Here is a 14554-nt window from a genome sequence, read left to right on the forward strand (position 1 = left end):
ATGTCCTAAATGTTGGCTTTGGTGACCTGTCCTAAGCATATGTCAGTTTATCAGTTGAGGCGTGATGAACTTTGTATAGGGCCTGTCTTTGAAGATAAGCTGTTGGTCAGATGAACTGCCGTTCAGTAGCCTAGGAGTAGCAAGCCACCCAGACTGGGGAGAACAGACATAGGAACTGGGGGAAGTATTTTTAGTCTGTTTTAGGAGGATGCCAAGAAACATTTTCTTGAGAACCTTTTCATCTAGTAGGTCCAATTCTGCATGTGAGACTACTAGAAATCAGCTCTGTGACTTGAGGCAAATCACTCAACTTCTGAGAGCTAGTTTCCTTCTCTGTGAAGTGTATGAAATGATGTTTGCACTATAGGTTATTAGCAGTTTTAATTGAATGATGTTTGGCAAGCACTTGGTACACTGTCCAGCCCATAACAGGCAGCACTCAGGCTAGGATGCACACCTCCACAGGGCACCTTCTCAAGGTGATGACACTGGATGCTGTGGGATAGGAGGCCCAAGGCGGGCAGTTAGGAAATTTAGTATTTCTGGCTTCTCACTTGCCCAAATGCAGCTCCAGCCAATCATGTATTGGACTAGCAAAGCAAATAAACTGTGCTCTTTCTGCTTATTTCTTGTCACTTTTTAGCTCTACGTAGTGTGATGCATATGAAAAGGGCCTAAACTGATAAGAGGGTCCCTGGTGATGGGGCTCAAGGCAGGCTGCCTCAAAAATATGCCAAAGTGGCCTATTGATTACTTTGAATTAAAGTTCCTTGAGAAACAGATGATGCAAGAGGAGCACTCTGGCCTCCTCTCTGTCCACCTGAAAGCAGGAAATGAATCTCCATGTGACAGGTGACCTCCCTGCACCAGGAGGGAGAGAGATGTCCTTATCTCTAGAGACAAGGGATTCAGGGCCAAGTAAACAAACTCTGCAGTTTCACCACCAATTAGAACAGCTTGATCTAGTCACTTCTTAGGTCCCGTATCTACAAGATCACTATACACACACACAAATTTTATGCCCCTCTCAATCTGCCTGTGTCAAAAGAACTAAGAGGGACAGGGAGAAATTTTCCCCTTCCTGACATTGGTCGAAGTCCCCATCTTTCTTTAATTTTGGAAGGCAAGTCAGTTAAGTCTTTGGGTCCCCAGTGGGAGTTGGACCAGATAATCTGTAATGCTCATTCCATAATTCTTTGATTTACAGCCTGGGTCCCATTCAAACCTTTGATCCTGGTAGAGTTGCTCACAGAGAGGAAATCTTGTTCTCAAAATGACAATGAAATTCATGGAATATAAATTCCCAGGGGACAGGGGAAATGGGCCAGACTTCTCTTACAAGTATGTGGCAGCAAGTCCTTGGCAAGAAAAGGAAGCTGTCAGACTAAGCTTAAAATATTACTCTTCCCTGATATAGTATTAATTAAATCTGTTTAATCATTACTGTAACTGTTTAGCAGAGAAAACTTAGGTATAGAAGCTCAGAGAGAAAGCAGATTATTGGGAAATATGAGAAAGTAAAGGGCAGAATCACATTTAAAATTAAAGTAGAACCCTCTCCTCCTCTATGTGATCATCTTCCTCCTCCTCTTTTTAATTTTAAGGAACAAAGCATTGTTCAAAGACTTCAGAGAGTGGAATGGAGCTCTGTCCAGTTGGAATCACTCCATTCCCATCCCCTGGGAGTTACCCATGGTAACTAATGCAGAATGGCAACACACACACAAGTCCTTTTCAAAGGAAAAATTACATCTACTCCCACTTTCCTAACAGGTTTTCTAAATCTTCAATAAGTTTGTGTTAGCTGGGAATGAATGTCTGAATTTAGGCTTCAAAAATGTTCCTTTCTCCACCCCCACCCCCCCCGCCCCAATCTGTATAATTACTGTTTTTTTCCTGAAGCCTTTCAAAATACTATAATTAACAGATTGGCAGATAACCCATATAACTGCAGTTAAGGCAAATATAGTATGCAGCTGTCTTTGCATTAAGTGATTAAATCAAATAGCATAGTTTTGAAGTACATTTATAAAGCATAAATTTACCTCCTGGCAAAACTGTCTTAAGTAACACACCCTATACCATCTGTTCACTCAGTATTAATACCATATTTCCCAGGACTATAGCTACAGTGTGCAGAGCTACCAGCTGTGCAGAACCAAGAGGTGCTGAGGGATCCTTTGGAATACTCAGCAACTTTTGGATCCTGTTAAGGATGCTCACAGTGATTGTGCATCTGAAGTACACATACAAACACAGCCACGACATGCATACAGACACACAAACTTGCACATACACCCATACACATTCACACATATGCAAAACACACAACCACAACATGGATACGGGCACACGGATGTGCACATACATCCCTGCGCATGCACATGTACACACATGTGCACACACATATCCCACCAGATGACTGTATGCTCACTTTCCATGAACAGGACACTACACTGGTATGACTTTAAATGCATTTATTCAAGTACTTATTCTTTCATTAAATTTATTCAAGTACTTATTCTTTCATTAAATTATTCATTCAACAATGATTTATTCAATGCCTCTATGAGTCCGGCCGGGTACTAGGTAGTAGGGATACAGCGGGGATTAGTCATGATCCCTGCTGCTATGCAGCTTAGAGTCTAGCCAGAAGCCTCATTAATAGACTAACTGCGCTAAATGGTGATGGTTTTAATACAGGGTAGAAAACCAAGCAAGCTTAATAACTTCAGTGTTTACCAAATCAGAGCTATAAACATTTTGCAATTCAATGTGGACAATAAATGAAAGTGGTGCAATCATCAAAAATCATCATAAATTTATCCATGAGCAGCAGTAGACGCAGTGGACAACATAAGAAAGAATATTTACAATTTGGTAAGGAAGTTAGCAGTACAAAGAAATGCTAAATTGGATGATTCAGATTATCATGCAAGGTTTCAGAGCTATCAAGCAAGTACTGAGAAGTGGGAAGCCTGAGCGGGTTTTATGGAGCTGTGGTTATCAACCCTGGCTGAACATTAAAATCATGTGGAAGGCTTTAAAAATATTCGTGGCTGGGTCGCACCCCAGATCATAGATTAGAAAATGTGGAGATAGGGCTTGGACATCTCTCTTGTTTTTACATTCTTGAGGTAATTTTAATCACCCTTGGAGGTACAAAGCTTGAGTTTGCAAAGTCATGATTTACTGTTAGGAGGGATTGTACAGGTCAGCCAGGCCAATATGCTCATGTCATAAATGAAACGTAGAGGTGTGAAGTCAGCACAATGAGGTCTTGTATGATCTCACAGTTAACTCAGGGCAGACACTGAGCCAGTATTCTGATTTCCAAACTGGGGATTCTTTTATTGCATATCACTTCCAGATTTTCAGCATATAGTGAAAATAAAAGCCAGTCACAAAAGCTTAGCTTTCTTATCAAAGTTTTCAAAATGGGAGTACTTAGGAGAGGAAAGCAAAGAGCAAGACTGCAAACAATCAGTTGGAAATAAAATAACAGATATTACTATTTTGTAAAGGAAAATGAAAGTAGGCACTTAAATTTGGTGATTTACATGAAATACCAAGAATGTAAACATTTAAAATCTTTTATTGCTGTTATTATGTGATCGTTTTTTTAGAGGTACCAAATATTTTATATTTTGGGGGGATTAGCATTTATACAAAGTCTTGTCTCCTCAAGAATCCATTTTTCTTATGTGAATTGTAATGCCTTCATATTAGACAGACACAGAACTTTCTGTTGTTGCTTAATCTAAAAAAATAAACAAGTTTCTCCTCATTAAAATCTGAGTATAACAGAGCTGCCAGACTGGACTGCAAGATTCAGGCTGCAAAAGAAGGTATTCTGAGCTTTGTTTTACATCAATATTTATTACTGTATCAGCAGCTACACTGGATGTGCTTATAATTTATTAGTAGTCTTTATTTGGAGGCAGAAACAGATTCCATAATTCTTGAGAATCACATACCCTACAGGCATTTTTTAATCTAACTTTTGTTTACTGTCACTTGTGCTCAACATTTCGCATTGCGATTCATAAAGAAGCCGTTCACAGAAAACTAGTATCTGGCCTACCCCAATGGTTTCCATTTTATTAGTCAATGGGAGTTGGCTTTAAACTACCCAGCTTATAATTTATAACCGGAACAGACAATTTAATCATTTTAGGATGTGTTCAAGCATAGCTCAAAGTTTTAACAGGGCTGCTCCCTTATTTCAGAGCCCCTCCCTGCCAAGAAAACTTGTATTTTAACAAAGAAAATAGTCCCTCTTTTCAGTTTTTTCTTGAGTCAAAACATGTATTGAAGTACTTTATGAGAAATATAATGTGGAAAGGAAAGGAAATCTCCAAGAAGGAAAAAATCTTGGAGTCTTCTGAGGTCTCATAAAAATTAAGGGAAGAGCTGGCACAATTATTTTGACAGCAGGTGGGGTCTCTAAACTGTTAATTTAGAGCCTAACCATTAAGAACATGAAGACTCAAGTTTCTAGAGGTTTACTGACTCTTTTCTGGTATTTTGGGAAGATTTGATTATATGGTACTATTTTTAAATGTCATTTTAAAATAAAATATGACACAGGAAGCAACTTAACAAAATGATCACCCCTGAGGGGACAAGAGTAAGCACCACGGTATGCCAGATTTTCCTTTTACATAATTCAGAACTATTTACCCTATGGACAGAAGACCATTCATAATGAGAAATAGGTGATACAATTAAACGTGCCTATGCTAAGCCAACTAGTAGTAAATCATGGAATTTGCTGCCTGAGGCAACAGAGTAGTATCTTCAGCTGAGGCAATGAGTAGGCGCATGGACAGAAAAATGGACTGATCAATAGATGGGCAGACAGTATTAGTGCTCAACAAATATCTCCTATTAGTGAAATCATGTCCACATCACTTGGAAAAAGCAAGAACTAAGATACTTGCAAACTGGTAGATGGCTTACACCCACAGTAAGGGCAGGAGAAATAAGGCAAGGAGCAGTCAGTGCTCTCCTGTGGAACTGTGTCTTACTCTACTGTACATCCTCAGTGGATCCTACAGTTCCTCTCACTCAGTAGTAGTTCAATAATGTTGGGTAATTGGCAGTAGACAAAAGCAATGAGAAAAGGCTCCAAGATGCAGATGCTGTCACACTGCATTTCAGTGAGCACAAGTGGGGTCTTCCATTAGAGCTGAGAAGAATCTTCATATCACGGAAGGAAAACAACTGGAATGGAAATGAGTACATCAGGAAGATATCTGAAGCCGTTCTGGAATGGGTAAAATGTGTGGGGCTGTGAAGTAGAACAATAGCAAGGAGCAAGGAGATGAATGAAGACCGGGATGTGTTATCCTCAGAGGATTAGTCCTGGGAAAAACTTCTGTGGGCCTCAGTTTCTTATTTTATAAAATAGAGTTAAACTAATTTACATTTCAGATCCTTACCAAGGCCTAGTATACATCTTTATTGTCCTATGATTCCATTCTTGAGACCTCTTATTTGACTTGGGAATAAAGGTGATTAATCATTTCTCTTTTGGGGAAGGAAGGCAGCACGCATTTTGGTTATCATATTGTTTTCCAGTTATGTTATGATTTGAAAGGTTTTTCTTTGTCAAATGTGATTTTATTATATGAAATCCTAAAATGCAACTTCTATGTAGGATTTCTTAAAAGTAACACCTGGAAAAAATTGGATTTGAAAATTTTTTTTTAATTGCTTTTAAAGAAACTTCTTTGAAAACACACCTGTATTTTGGTCTGTATTTATAACTATGTGTGCCAAGTGTCAAAACCTTTGTATTCTTTTCTTTTTAATAAAAATCACTCAGTAATATTTAAAATTGGGCTATCCAAAGAGCCTGAAATTGTATTGCCTTAAGCTTTCAAATTGGAAATTTCAATTACCTCAATCAAGAATCTGATGAAGCACACCCTCCTTCCCTAGATTTGGCAATCTGCAGCTTCCAAGTGCAGTTCATACTCTCCAAGCAGCCATAGATTGCTTTCTAGATATTTACACTGAATAGTGGATACCTATACTGAATATTTGTTTCTGTTCTATAGGAGGCTGACAACAGAATGTTTCTGTTGGTAGGGAATGACAACTATCAACTGATTTCCAAAGAGAAAATGAAGAATAAGGGAATAAGGGAAAACTACCCAAAGTCAACATGAGACACGGTAAATGAAACATGGGGCAGATTTATCCCACTGTAGAAAAAGCTTTGAAGAGAAATAGAACTAAGTGAAATCTGCTAACCTAACCCTGGGAGGGGGTGTACAGGAGGAGAAAAGCCTGAGGTGAAAGAACTCTCTGGAGGATCACCATGGAAAGGCTGAAATGCAGTGGGGTCTGCTTTGCAGCTGGTCCTCAGAAGATCAGCATTATGGGGCAGTGATATTAACATGCAAAAATTAGGGGGAGAGAGCACTCCATCTCCTTGGCAAGGAGAACCAGTTGTAGGACTGGATCCCATGGATTACTGGGCTAGGAAATCTGCCGGACACAGTCAGGCACATTGGGACCTTCTTCATGAAGACATTTCAGGTCTGGTAAAGCACCTATTGATTCTATCAATATTCTTACTCATAACTATCGTTTATTATGTGACCAAGGATTTTTATCTCAATCCAGATAAAGAAGCTGAGAAAGAAGTAAAATGATATTTCCCAAGTCATGAGGCTGGTATATTAAAGTGTAAGGATTTGAAATCATGGTATAAATGTGATTCTAAAACCACAGTTGTATTACGAGCAACCCAGTGTTTTTGCCTAAGATATAACCTAATACAACTGTTTATAAGTTGGAATTTCTCGCTTTGGGAAGTTTGGTATAAAAGTAACAACTCAGTATCAATCTATTTATCTCAAGGAAAGTTAAAACTCACTGGGAATGACTGATGAACTATTTAAAAAAATCATTTATTAGGAAATAATTAGAAACTTACAGAAAAGTTGCAAGAATAGTGAAGAATACCCCAATATCTGTTATCCAGATTTACTTCATTTATAATTTGTCCTATTTGCTCCTTTCTATCTAGAAAAACATTATTCTTTTTTCCATACTTCTGAAATTCAGTTGCATGCATCAAGGCCCTTTGCTTCTAAATACTTCGGTATATATTTCCTAAGAACAAGAATATTCCCTTATATATCCACAGTATAGTTATCAACTTGAGTAATTTAACATGAACACTAGACTTTTATTTTATCTACCATCTTTACTTCAATTTTTTCAGTTTACCTACCCAGCAATGTCCTTTATAACATGTTCCTCCTCTGGTACAGAATCCAGCTAAGAATCACATGTTGCATTTCCTTGTCGTGTTCCTTTCAGTTCCTTTAGTTGGCACAGCTCCCCAGATTTCCTTGTCTTTTATGACCTTGACATTTTTAAAGAATGCAGCTGCTTGGCCATTTTTAGAGCCCCTTCTTCTACCTGGAAATAGTTTTCCTAGAGTTTATTTTGCTGTAACTCTGAAGGATATTTGTAGATATGGGAGTCTTTCGGCTCCCTATAAATCAAGGATAGAGTGAGGCCATAAATGATGATATCAGAGATACTAGGCTGTGACAAGGGGTTTCTCGGACAGAAATGTTTTCTTCATTCACAAAAGAGAGTAAATAAGAGTAGGACAGAGCTGGAAATGTCAGCATTTTTTGGGTAGGCAACTCTGAGGGAGCTGCTGATGCAGAGGGAGACTGAAAGAGAGGAGCTGTCTGCTCTGGTGAAGGTCCATCCCTGGGATGGCAAAGGTATAGAAATCCTGGGCAAAGTGATTCATTAGCATTAATAAAGGAATGGAAGAAATCAAAATAAGGAAAGGATACAGTGCTTGAAATCTCCAGCTTAAAATCTTAAGAGCGAGGCCTTATATAGTACAAATCTCTTAACTGCCTGGCTAACATGAATACATAAAACAGACATATATTCACCACGATATCAACTACTTTTTAGCAACCTTATGAAAGTGTAATTGGTATCTAAATAAGCTCACATACTATGTATACAACTTGACAGGTTGTCACATATGCATACACTTGTGGCACCATCACTGTGGCCAAGGTATAAACATCAATCACCTCCAACAGTTGCCTCCTGCCCATTTGGTTTTATTGCTGTGGTTGTTTGGAGTTAGAACCCAACTTAAGATCTGCCCTCTTAACAAAACTGTAACTATACAACATGGTATTGGTAGTACCATGGTGTATGTCAAAGCTCTAAAACTTACTCATCTTGTGTAACTAAAACATTATACTGTTGAATGACTCCATGTCTCTCTTCCTCCAGCCCCTGGTAATGGCCATAAATTATTTTCAGTAAGTATTGAAAGGCCAATGGGGATTTTGCTGAAAATTTAGTAAAGACATGGGAAATATTAGGAAACCTTTATAAAAGAAGTAACCTATAGATGTGATTCAAAACAAACTGGAGATATTGTTCTGTATGACTCCAACTGCTCTTTTTAAAAATCAGTTGTGCCAAAGAGAGCTCCTCACTCATCCTCCAAATCAGGATATATCTGGTTATCTAGGTTAGGGTAGGGAGTTGAGAGAGCTGATATATTCTGTATAAAAACGAATTCGAAATGAGGTGGAGGTGGGGGTGTGGGGACCTAGGAGGGTGGAGAGAGGGCTAGGAGGGTGGGACAATGTTCAGGTGGGTGGGGGTGGGGAGCTGAGAGCCTGAAGGGCATAAAAATCCAAACAAGCACTTTGAATGGAAAGCAATTACATAGAAGAAAATGTAAATTGTTTGTAGTGGGATGGGCTATCAACCCTTTATTGCTTGTATAGAACCTTAAGTAAAGGTTGCTTTGCTCACTAATGATTTTTTGTGGAAGTGGCAGTTTTTGGGGATGCTTGACGGGGAGGCTGAGATTTGTGTCTGAGTTGATGCAAGGCCAAAATAGATTATGTGGAGAAGCTGGCATAGACAATGGAGGAGATTTGCAAGAGTGTAAATTCCAGAGAATTAGCAAAAATTCTAGGGTAAATGTCAGACTTTCAAGGCTGTAGAATTGATAGGTTCAAAGCCAAGGTCTTCAAGGGTAAAAGGCGGACCCAGCTAACATGTGTAGGAATAAGTAGGAAGTTATACTAATGTATGTATATGATATGATGAAGGAGGAATGGAAAACGCTAAGGTCCAGAGAAGGGTGGGGGCATCTGGTGGCCTGGATGTTGAGTTATATTTCCGCTCTTGTTACCTCGCTCACCATCAGGACCCTCCATGACTGTCCCGTAGCTGTGTGATACAGGCCCGGAGCTCCAGTCTGGGGTGTGTATTCTCAGCACCCAGTTAGTTACCTGTGGATACAGAGTGTGCAAGATGATGAGGAATAAATGTCCTTTTCTATGGATATTTTTTGTCCCAGGGATGGGCTCAAGTTCTGCTTCCCAGGGAATTTTTATTTGATTTTCTGTATTTTGAGGTTGTGGCTCTCCCTCCTGTTCTTTTTAATCAGTATTGGAGAAAAACATCAAATTCAGGTAATGGAACTCTAGGCCTAGTCCCTAGAAGAGGTTGAATTTTGTTTTTCCTTTTCTCACTTTTCTAAGTCATGTTAGAGCAGAGAGACACTTAAGATGAAAACTCTCAAGAAGTGGTAGAACAACATCCTTCTAGGGGAAAAAGTTGGGCAGGGCAGAGGTTAGACTGGGGCCTGGGAGTTCCATGTAAAATTCATAGACCATCTACCTGGGTGAGGTAGAAGTTCCTAGGGTAAATCCAAAACACCATTATTCATGGGTAGTAATTAAGCTTTTTAAGTGATTCAGGACGCCCGAGCACAGTCTCTCAACATTGTTCAACAGCTGCCTTCCATGTCCTGTGTCCTTGGGACAGTCATCCGCATGAATTAGGGCTGGCTTGCAGAGCAATGCTGAGACTCTGAAAGCCTCTTATAAGATACTATTCCATCTATTCTCCAGGAACAGAACCGTATAGAATGAAGTCAGTTGTTGTTAAAGATCTGAGGATCTGTGCCCGTCTTTAGCAAAGGACTGTCTGGTGGAAATATCCACTGAAGACCTCATGCAGGAAACCTTTGTTACTTGAGTTTTTCCGAGAAGAAAGAATGGAAAATTATTTTACCCACTTTAAAAATGAATAGTAGGAAAAGAAAACTGATCTTAATTCAATCTAGAAAAGCATATTATTCATGAATAATGAATGTCTACAGCTGACCTAGAGAAAGGACACTGAGAATTAAGTTCCAGGCTCTCATTCTTTGCTTGTCTTTCACCGTCAACACAGAGACAGGAAAAGAATCAAAGGTGCAAAATTATACCCATTCAACTCTGTGCTTTCCAAGGCTTAACCTTAAACTCTCCTTTCTATGAGGACCCAGGTCCACAATCTCAGGGGGTGTCAGTTTCTGGAGTGAGTTCTTCTCAAAAACAGAGCCTTCAGAATATCCAAAGGAAGGAAAATAGGGAGTTCCAGTAAGTTCTCTGACCATCCATAGGAATGAAATAATGCTGGAGCTTGGCAATGGGGCTTTCCTTCTTAGTGGTGGTGTGAGATACAGTGTGCATTTGTCAGGGTTACCAGAGAAATAGATCCAATAGGATGCCTACACATGTAGGGATTTATTTAAGGAATTGGCAAAATTTGCAGGGTAGGCTGGCAAGCTGGAGACCCAGAAAAGAGCCAGTGTTGAGATTCAAATCCAAAGGCCATTTTGTGGAAAATCCCTGCTTGCTTGAGGGAAGTCAGTCTTTTAATCCATCCAGACTTTTAACTGATTGAACGAGGACCTCCCACAACATGGAGGGCAATATACTTTATTCAAGTACACTGATTTAAATGTTAATCTTACCCCAAAACACCTTCACAAAAACATACCCTCTGTATAAGTTTTGACAGTTTATACATTTGAACTTCATTAAAAAAAATTATACAGCAGTTATTTTATTTAGTTTCACCCCAACAAATCTTAGTTTCCATTTAATATATATGACAAATCATTTTTCTTCATTGCTGCAGTCATAATTCTAACTCTATACCTCCACTTATATGTCTTTATTTTAAATTAAACATTTTCCATACTTATGTTGATGAACTAGAAAATTAAGTTAATAATATTATCATTTTAAAAGAAGTCATTTCAATTTAATTATCAGTTAAACTTATATAGGTATGATTATCTGTGGTTGTTTTCTTAAGATACTCAAATAATCACATTACAGTGTTGCATTCGTACATGAAAAAAATGAATCCATCTATTGGGAGTAAGATCAACAATGTATTTAGATGCTACTATACAACATACACTAGCACATCACACATGGTATAATACAAAATATTATAAGATACAACAGAGCAAAATGGAAAACTAAAATTGTATTAAATTAAAAATAGTTTACACTGTCCGTTCATGGGCATTTGGGTTGTTGTCATGCTTATTGTGAATGATACTGATACATGGGCATGTAGGTACCTCTTCAAGGCCCAATATCAATTCCCTTGGATATATACTCAGAAGTAGTACTGCTAGATCATATGGTAGTTCTACTTTTAATTTTTTGAGGAACCTCCATACTGCTTTCCATAGTGGCTGTTCCAATTGACATTCCCACTAAGGGACCACATGGTTCTCTTTTCTGTATATCCTCACCAACCCTTGTTATTGTTTGGGTTTTTTTGATAATAGCCATCCTTCTCCAAAGAAGACATACAGATGGCCAACAGTTATATGAAAAGATGCTCAACATCACTAATCATCAGGAAAATGCAAATCAAAACCATGGTGAGATCCAGCCAAGGCTACAAACCTGGGAAGTCGTCAGCCAGCTCCTGAGCATGGATGGATTCTAGGGCCTGGCCATCTTGACAGGACGTGTCTGATCAGCAGTCTTGTACCCACAGTTTCTATGGGGTTGGTTGAGTTTGTCTAAAGCCCTCCTGCCCTCCCTGCCTTCCTTTCAGAAGGGTCAGATGTGCACTGTTCTAATGGCTTTCCTGCCCAATCCTGCCTCCTTCTGTCTCCCACAGTAATCACCCTTCTCTCCCAGTAAACCTCTTCACTTTAAACTCCATTTTCATGTCTGTTTACAAGTGACACAGTTCCTTGAATTGTTACCCTTTTCTTCCTCTCTGTGATTGCCTTTTTTCTTTTTTTTTTTTGTCTCATATCTTTCTTGGGAGAGATTTTTCGATTATCTGGAAGCTGAATCCTACATATATTCTACATTCAACTTACTGAAGTCTACTTTGCTGAAGTCTGTATTACCAAGAATTCTAAGATGATAGATCTATGTTCTCAACTTCTGAAGTCTTTTTCCATTTTGGTAATAGTCAAAAATTTTAAATGTAACCTAAATCAAAGAATTCTAGAGTTGTAGCCACCTTGGCCAACCCTATTCTTTTATAGATACTATGATTTAGCTGAGGGCCAAAATAGTTAAGTGATTCATCTCAAACTGCAAGAACTATAAAATTAATTTCCTTCGTAAGTTAATTGCCTCAAAAGAATCTCTTCACTTTCATGTCATTTCTAATCAGAAAGTATCAGATCCTAGCCCTACACTACTCATTTACTCATCTTATTAAATTACTTCCTAATGGATTTAACTAAGATTATTTTACTCATCTGAGGTTTGATAGATTAGCTCTCTATATATGAGTACCTTCTCCTTGAGGGTATATATTCCATTTATTCTAGACAAAGCTCTTTGTCAATGGCTAGATTAGCAAGAAACAAGATGGTCATGGAAAGCCCAGTCATACGTATTTATCTTTCATCTTATTAGGCTAGGCCAGCAAGTTAATATACAGAGCAGTATCAAAAGATATAAAAGTGTTAATTAATGATAAAAAATGAATTTAGATAATCTATGGAATGTTTTCTGAAAGTATCCTTTTTTCCCTTGTTCCATCCATAGCACCACCCACCCCCCATCTTCATTCAAATGGCTACCTGTGATTGTCCATTATTCGATCAACAATTAACCCCAGGGAACAGAATCTAGAATTTCCTAGGAAGTCATTATTAGCCTCCTTTCCTGCAGACATTGTGGTGCATCTTGGGAAGAGAAACTCAAATTAGTTACCAAAAGGTAAGATAGAACTGGGGGGGTGCCTACTCAGACTTGGGTAGGAGGCAAGGAGGGTGGCAGTTTATAACAATTATACTTCACAGTCTTGAAAGGATTAAACACATACACACCCAGTTAATTTGTCCCCAGGAGGCATGCAAGCAATTTTCTTCCTCTAAATAATTCTGTCAAATGTATCCATGTTTTCATTAACTGCTGAAATAATTTTTTCTATTCATTGTAGAGCTATACTGTACTTTTTTTGTGTTAATAAGTATTTATCCTCTTACCTTATACTATTACAATCATTAACTGCAGTGTGTAAATGTACTGTTATTACTGTCTAACTTCTGTGGAAAAAAGCACAATAAGACAGTGAAGGTGAAAAAAACATTAAATAAAAAGCATGCAGCCAGTTTCCTGCCAAGTAGCAGGGCACTGAATTCATGACATTTAGTTTCTGTGCCCAACAGCTATGTCCTGTGGTTTTATTGAAATAGAATACTGATCAGCCCAGGGAACATAATATTCTTGAGAACTGCACATCTTGGAATTGAAGAAAATGAGAAATTGGAGGGAAAATATCCAGGAGTTTCTTTCTTTCTCTCCTTCCTTCTTTCCCCCTTCCCATTCCCTTCCCTTCCCTTCCCTCCCTCCCTCCCTCCCTGCCCACCTGCCTGCCTTTCTTTCATTTTTTTTTCTATAGAAAAAAATTTAGCGGAGGGCCAGCAAGGTGTCAGATATAAGACACAGGTAAGATATGGTAGATACCAGTCAGCAGTATCCACTTGGAAAGTTGGTTTCCACACACAAAAAATGCACAGTGTAAGAACTAATCATAAGGAAAAGTGAAATTAAATGCTGGTAAGTGATAGCAAAAAAATAAAAAATAAAAAAGCATTAAGGGGGAACAAATGCATGTATATACATGGCTCAGTTACTTAAAAAAAAGTCTCATAGCTGTCAAAGCACTTCAGAGATGTTGTGGATAAGCAGTCTCTTGAATATGACTTTTTTTTTATACACAATATTTTAAATGAAACAAAATCTGGGGAGAATGTAGCAAGTGCAGTCTTTTTACTATGCAGTATGTTAATGTGTCAGATTGGTTGTGCAGTTGAACAGCTTGAGGAAATGGTAGTATTTTAATAATATTACATATTAACCTGGTCTTTATAAATAATCTTTGTTTACCTGCAAGATGTTATTAGCTTAAGTACATGAAAAGTAACTTCTATAGCTATTTATATTTTTAATTCATATTAGCAAAGTAGCATTTCAGTCTTTTTTAAGGAGAGGGATTAGATGCAATTTGAGGGAGGGGAATGCTGATTATTGAAGAAAAAAACAGAGGTTGATTATGTCATCATTGAATGCAGGTCCCAATAATTTTTTATCTCTTAATATTTTTTGACCCGGAAATTTTTTTTTTAATTGGCTGCATTTCTTAATATCTGCAAACTAAAGGCAACAGTAATGGAGCATCTGGGAAATATATATGCAATCCTTTT

At 38.2% G+C, this 14554-nt stretch overlaps 1 long non-coding RNA gene across 1 annotated transcript in view; it reads left to right on the top strand.

Moving 5' to 3' along the window:
• The window catches only part of LOC108408675 (uncharacterized), a 51988-nt gene that overhangs the window by 3980 nt on the left and 33454 nt on the right, over window positions 1-14554 (top strand). The window contains exons 2-3 of the long non-coding RNA XR_012127723.1: window positions 6066-6182; window positions 11660-13064. This is a non-coding gene — a long non-coding RNA (uncharacterized lncRNA). The remainder of the gene's footprint in view (window positions 1-6065; window positions 6183-11659; window positions 13065-14554) is intronic.

This window comes from Manis javanica, chromosome 2, assembly GCF_040802235.1.
Source record: "Manis javanica isolate MJ-LG chromosome 2, MJ_LKY, whole genome shotgun sequence".
Lineage (NCBI taxonomy): Eukaryota > Metazoa > Chordata > Mammalia > Pholidota > Manidae > Manis > Manis javanica.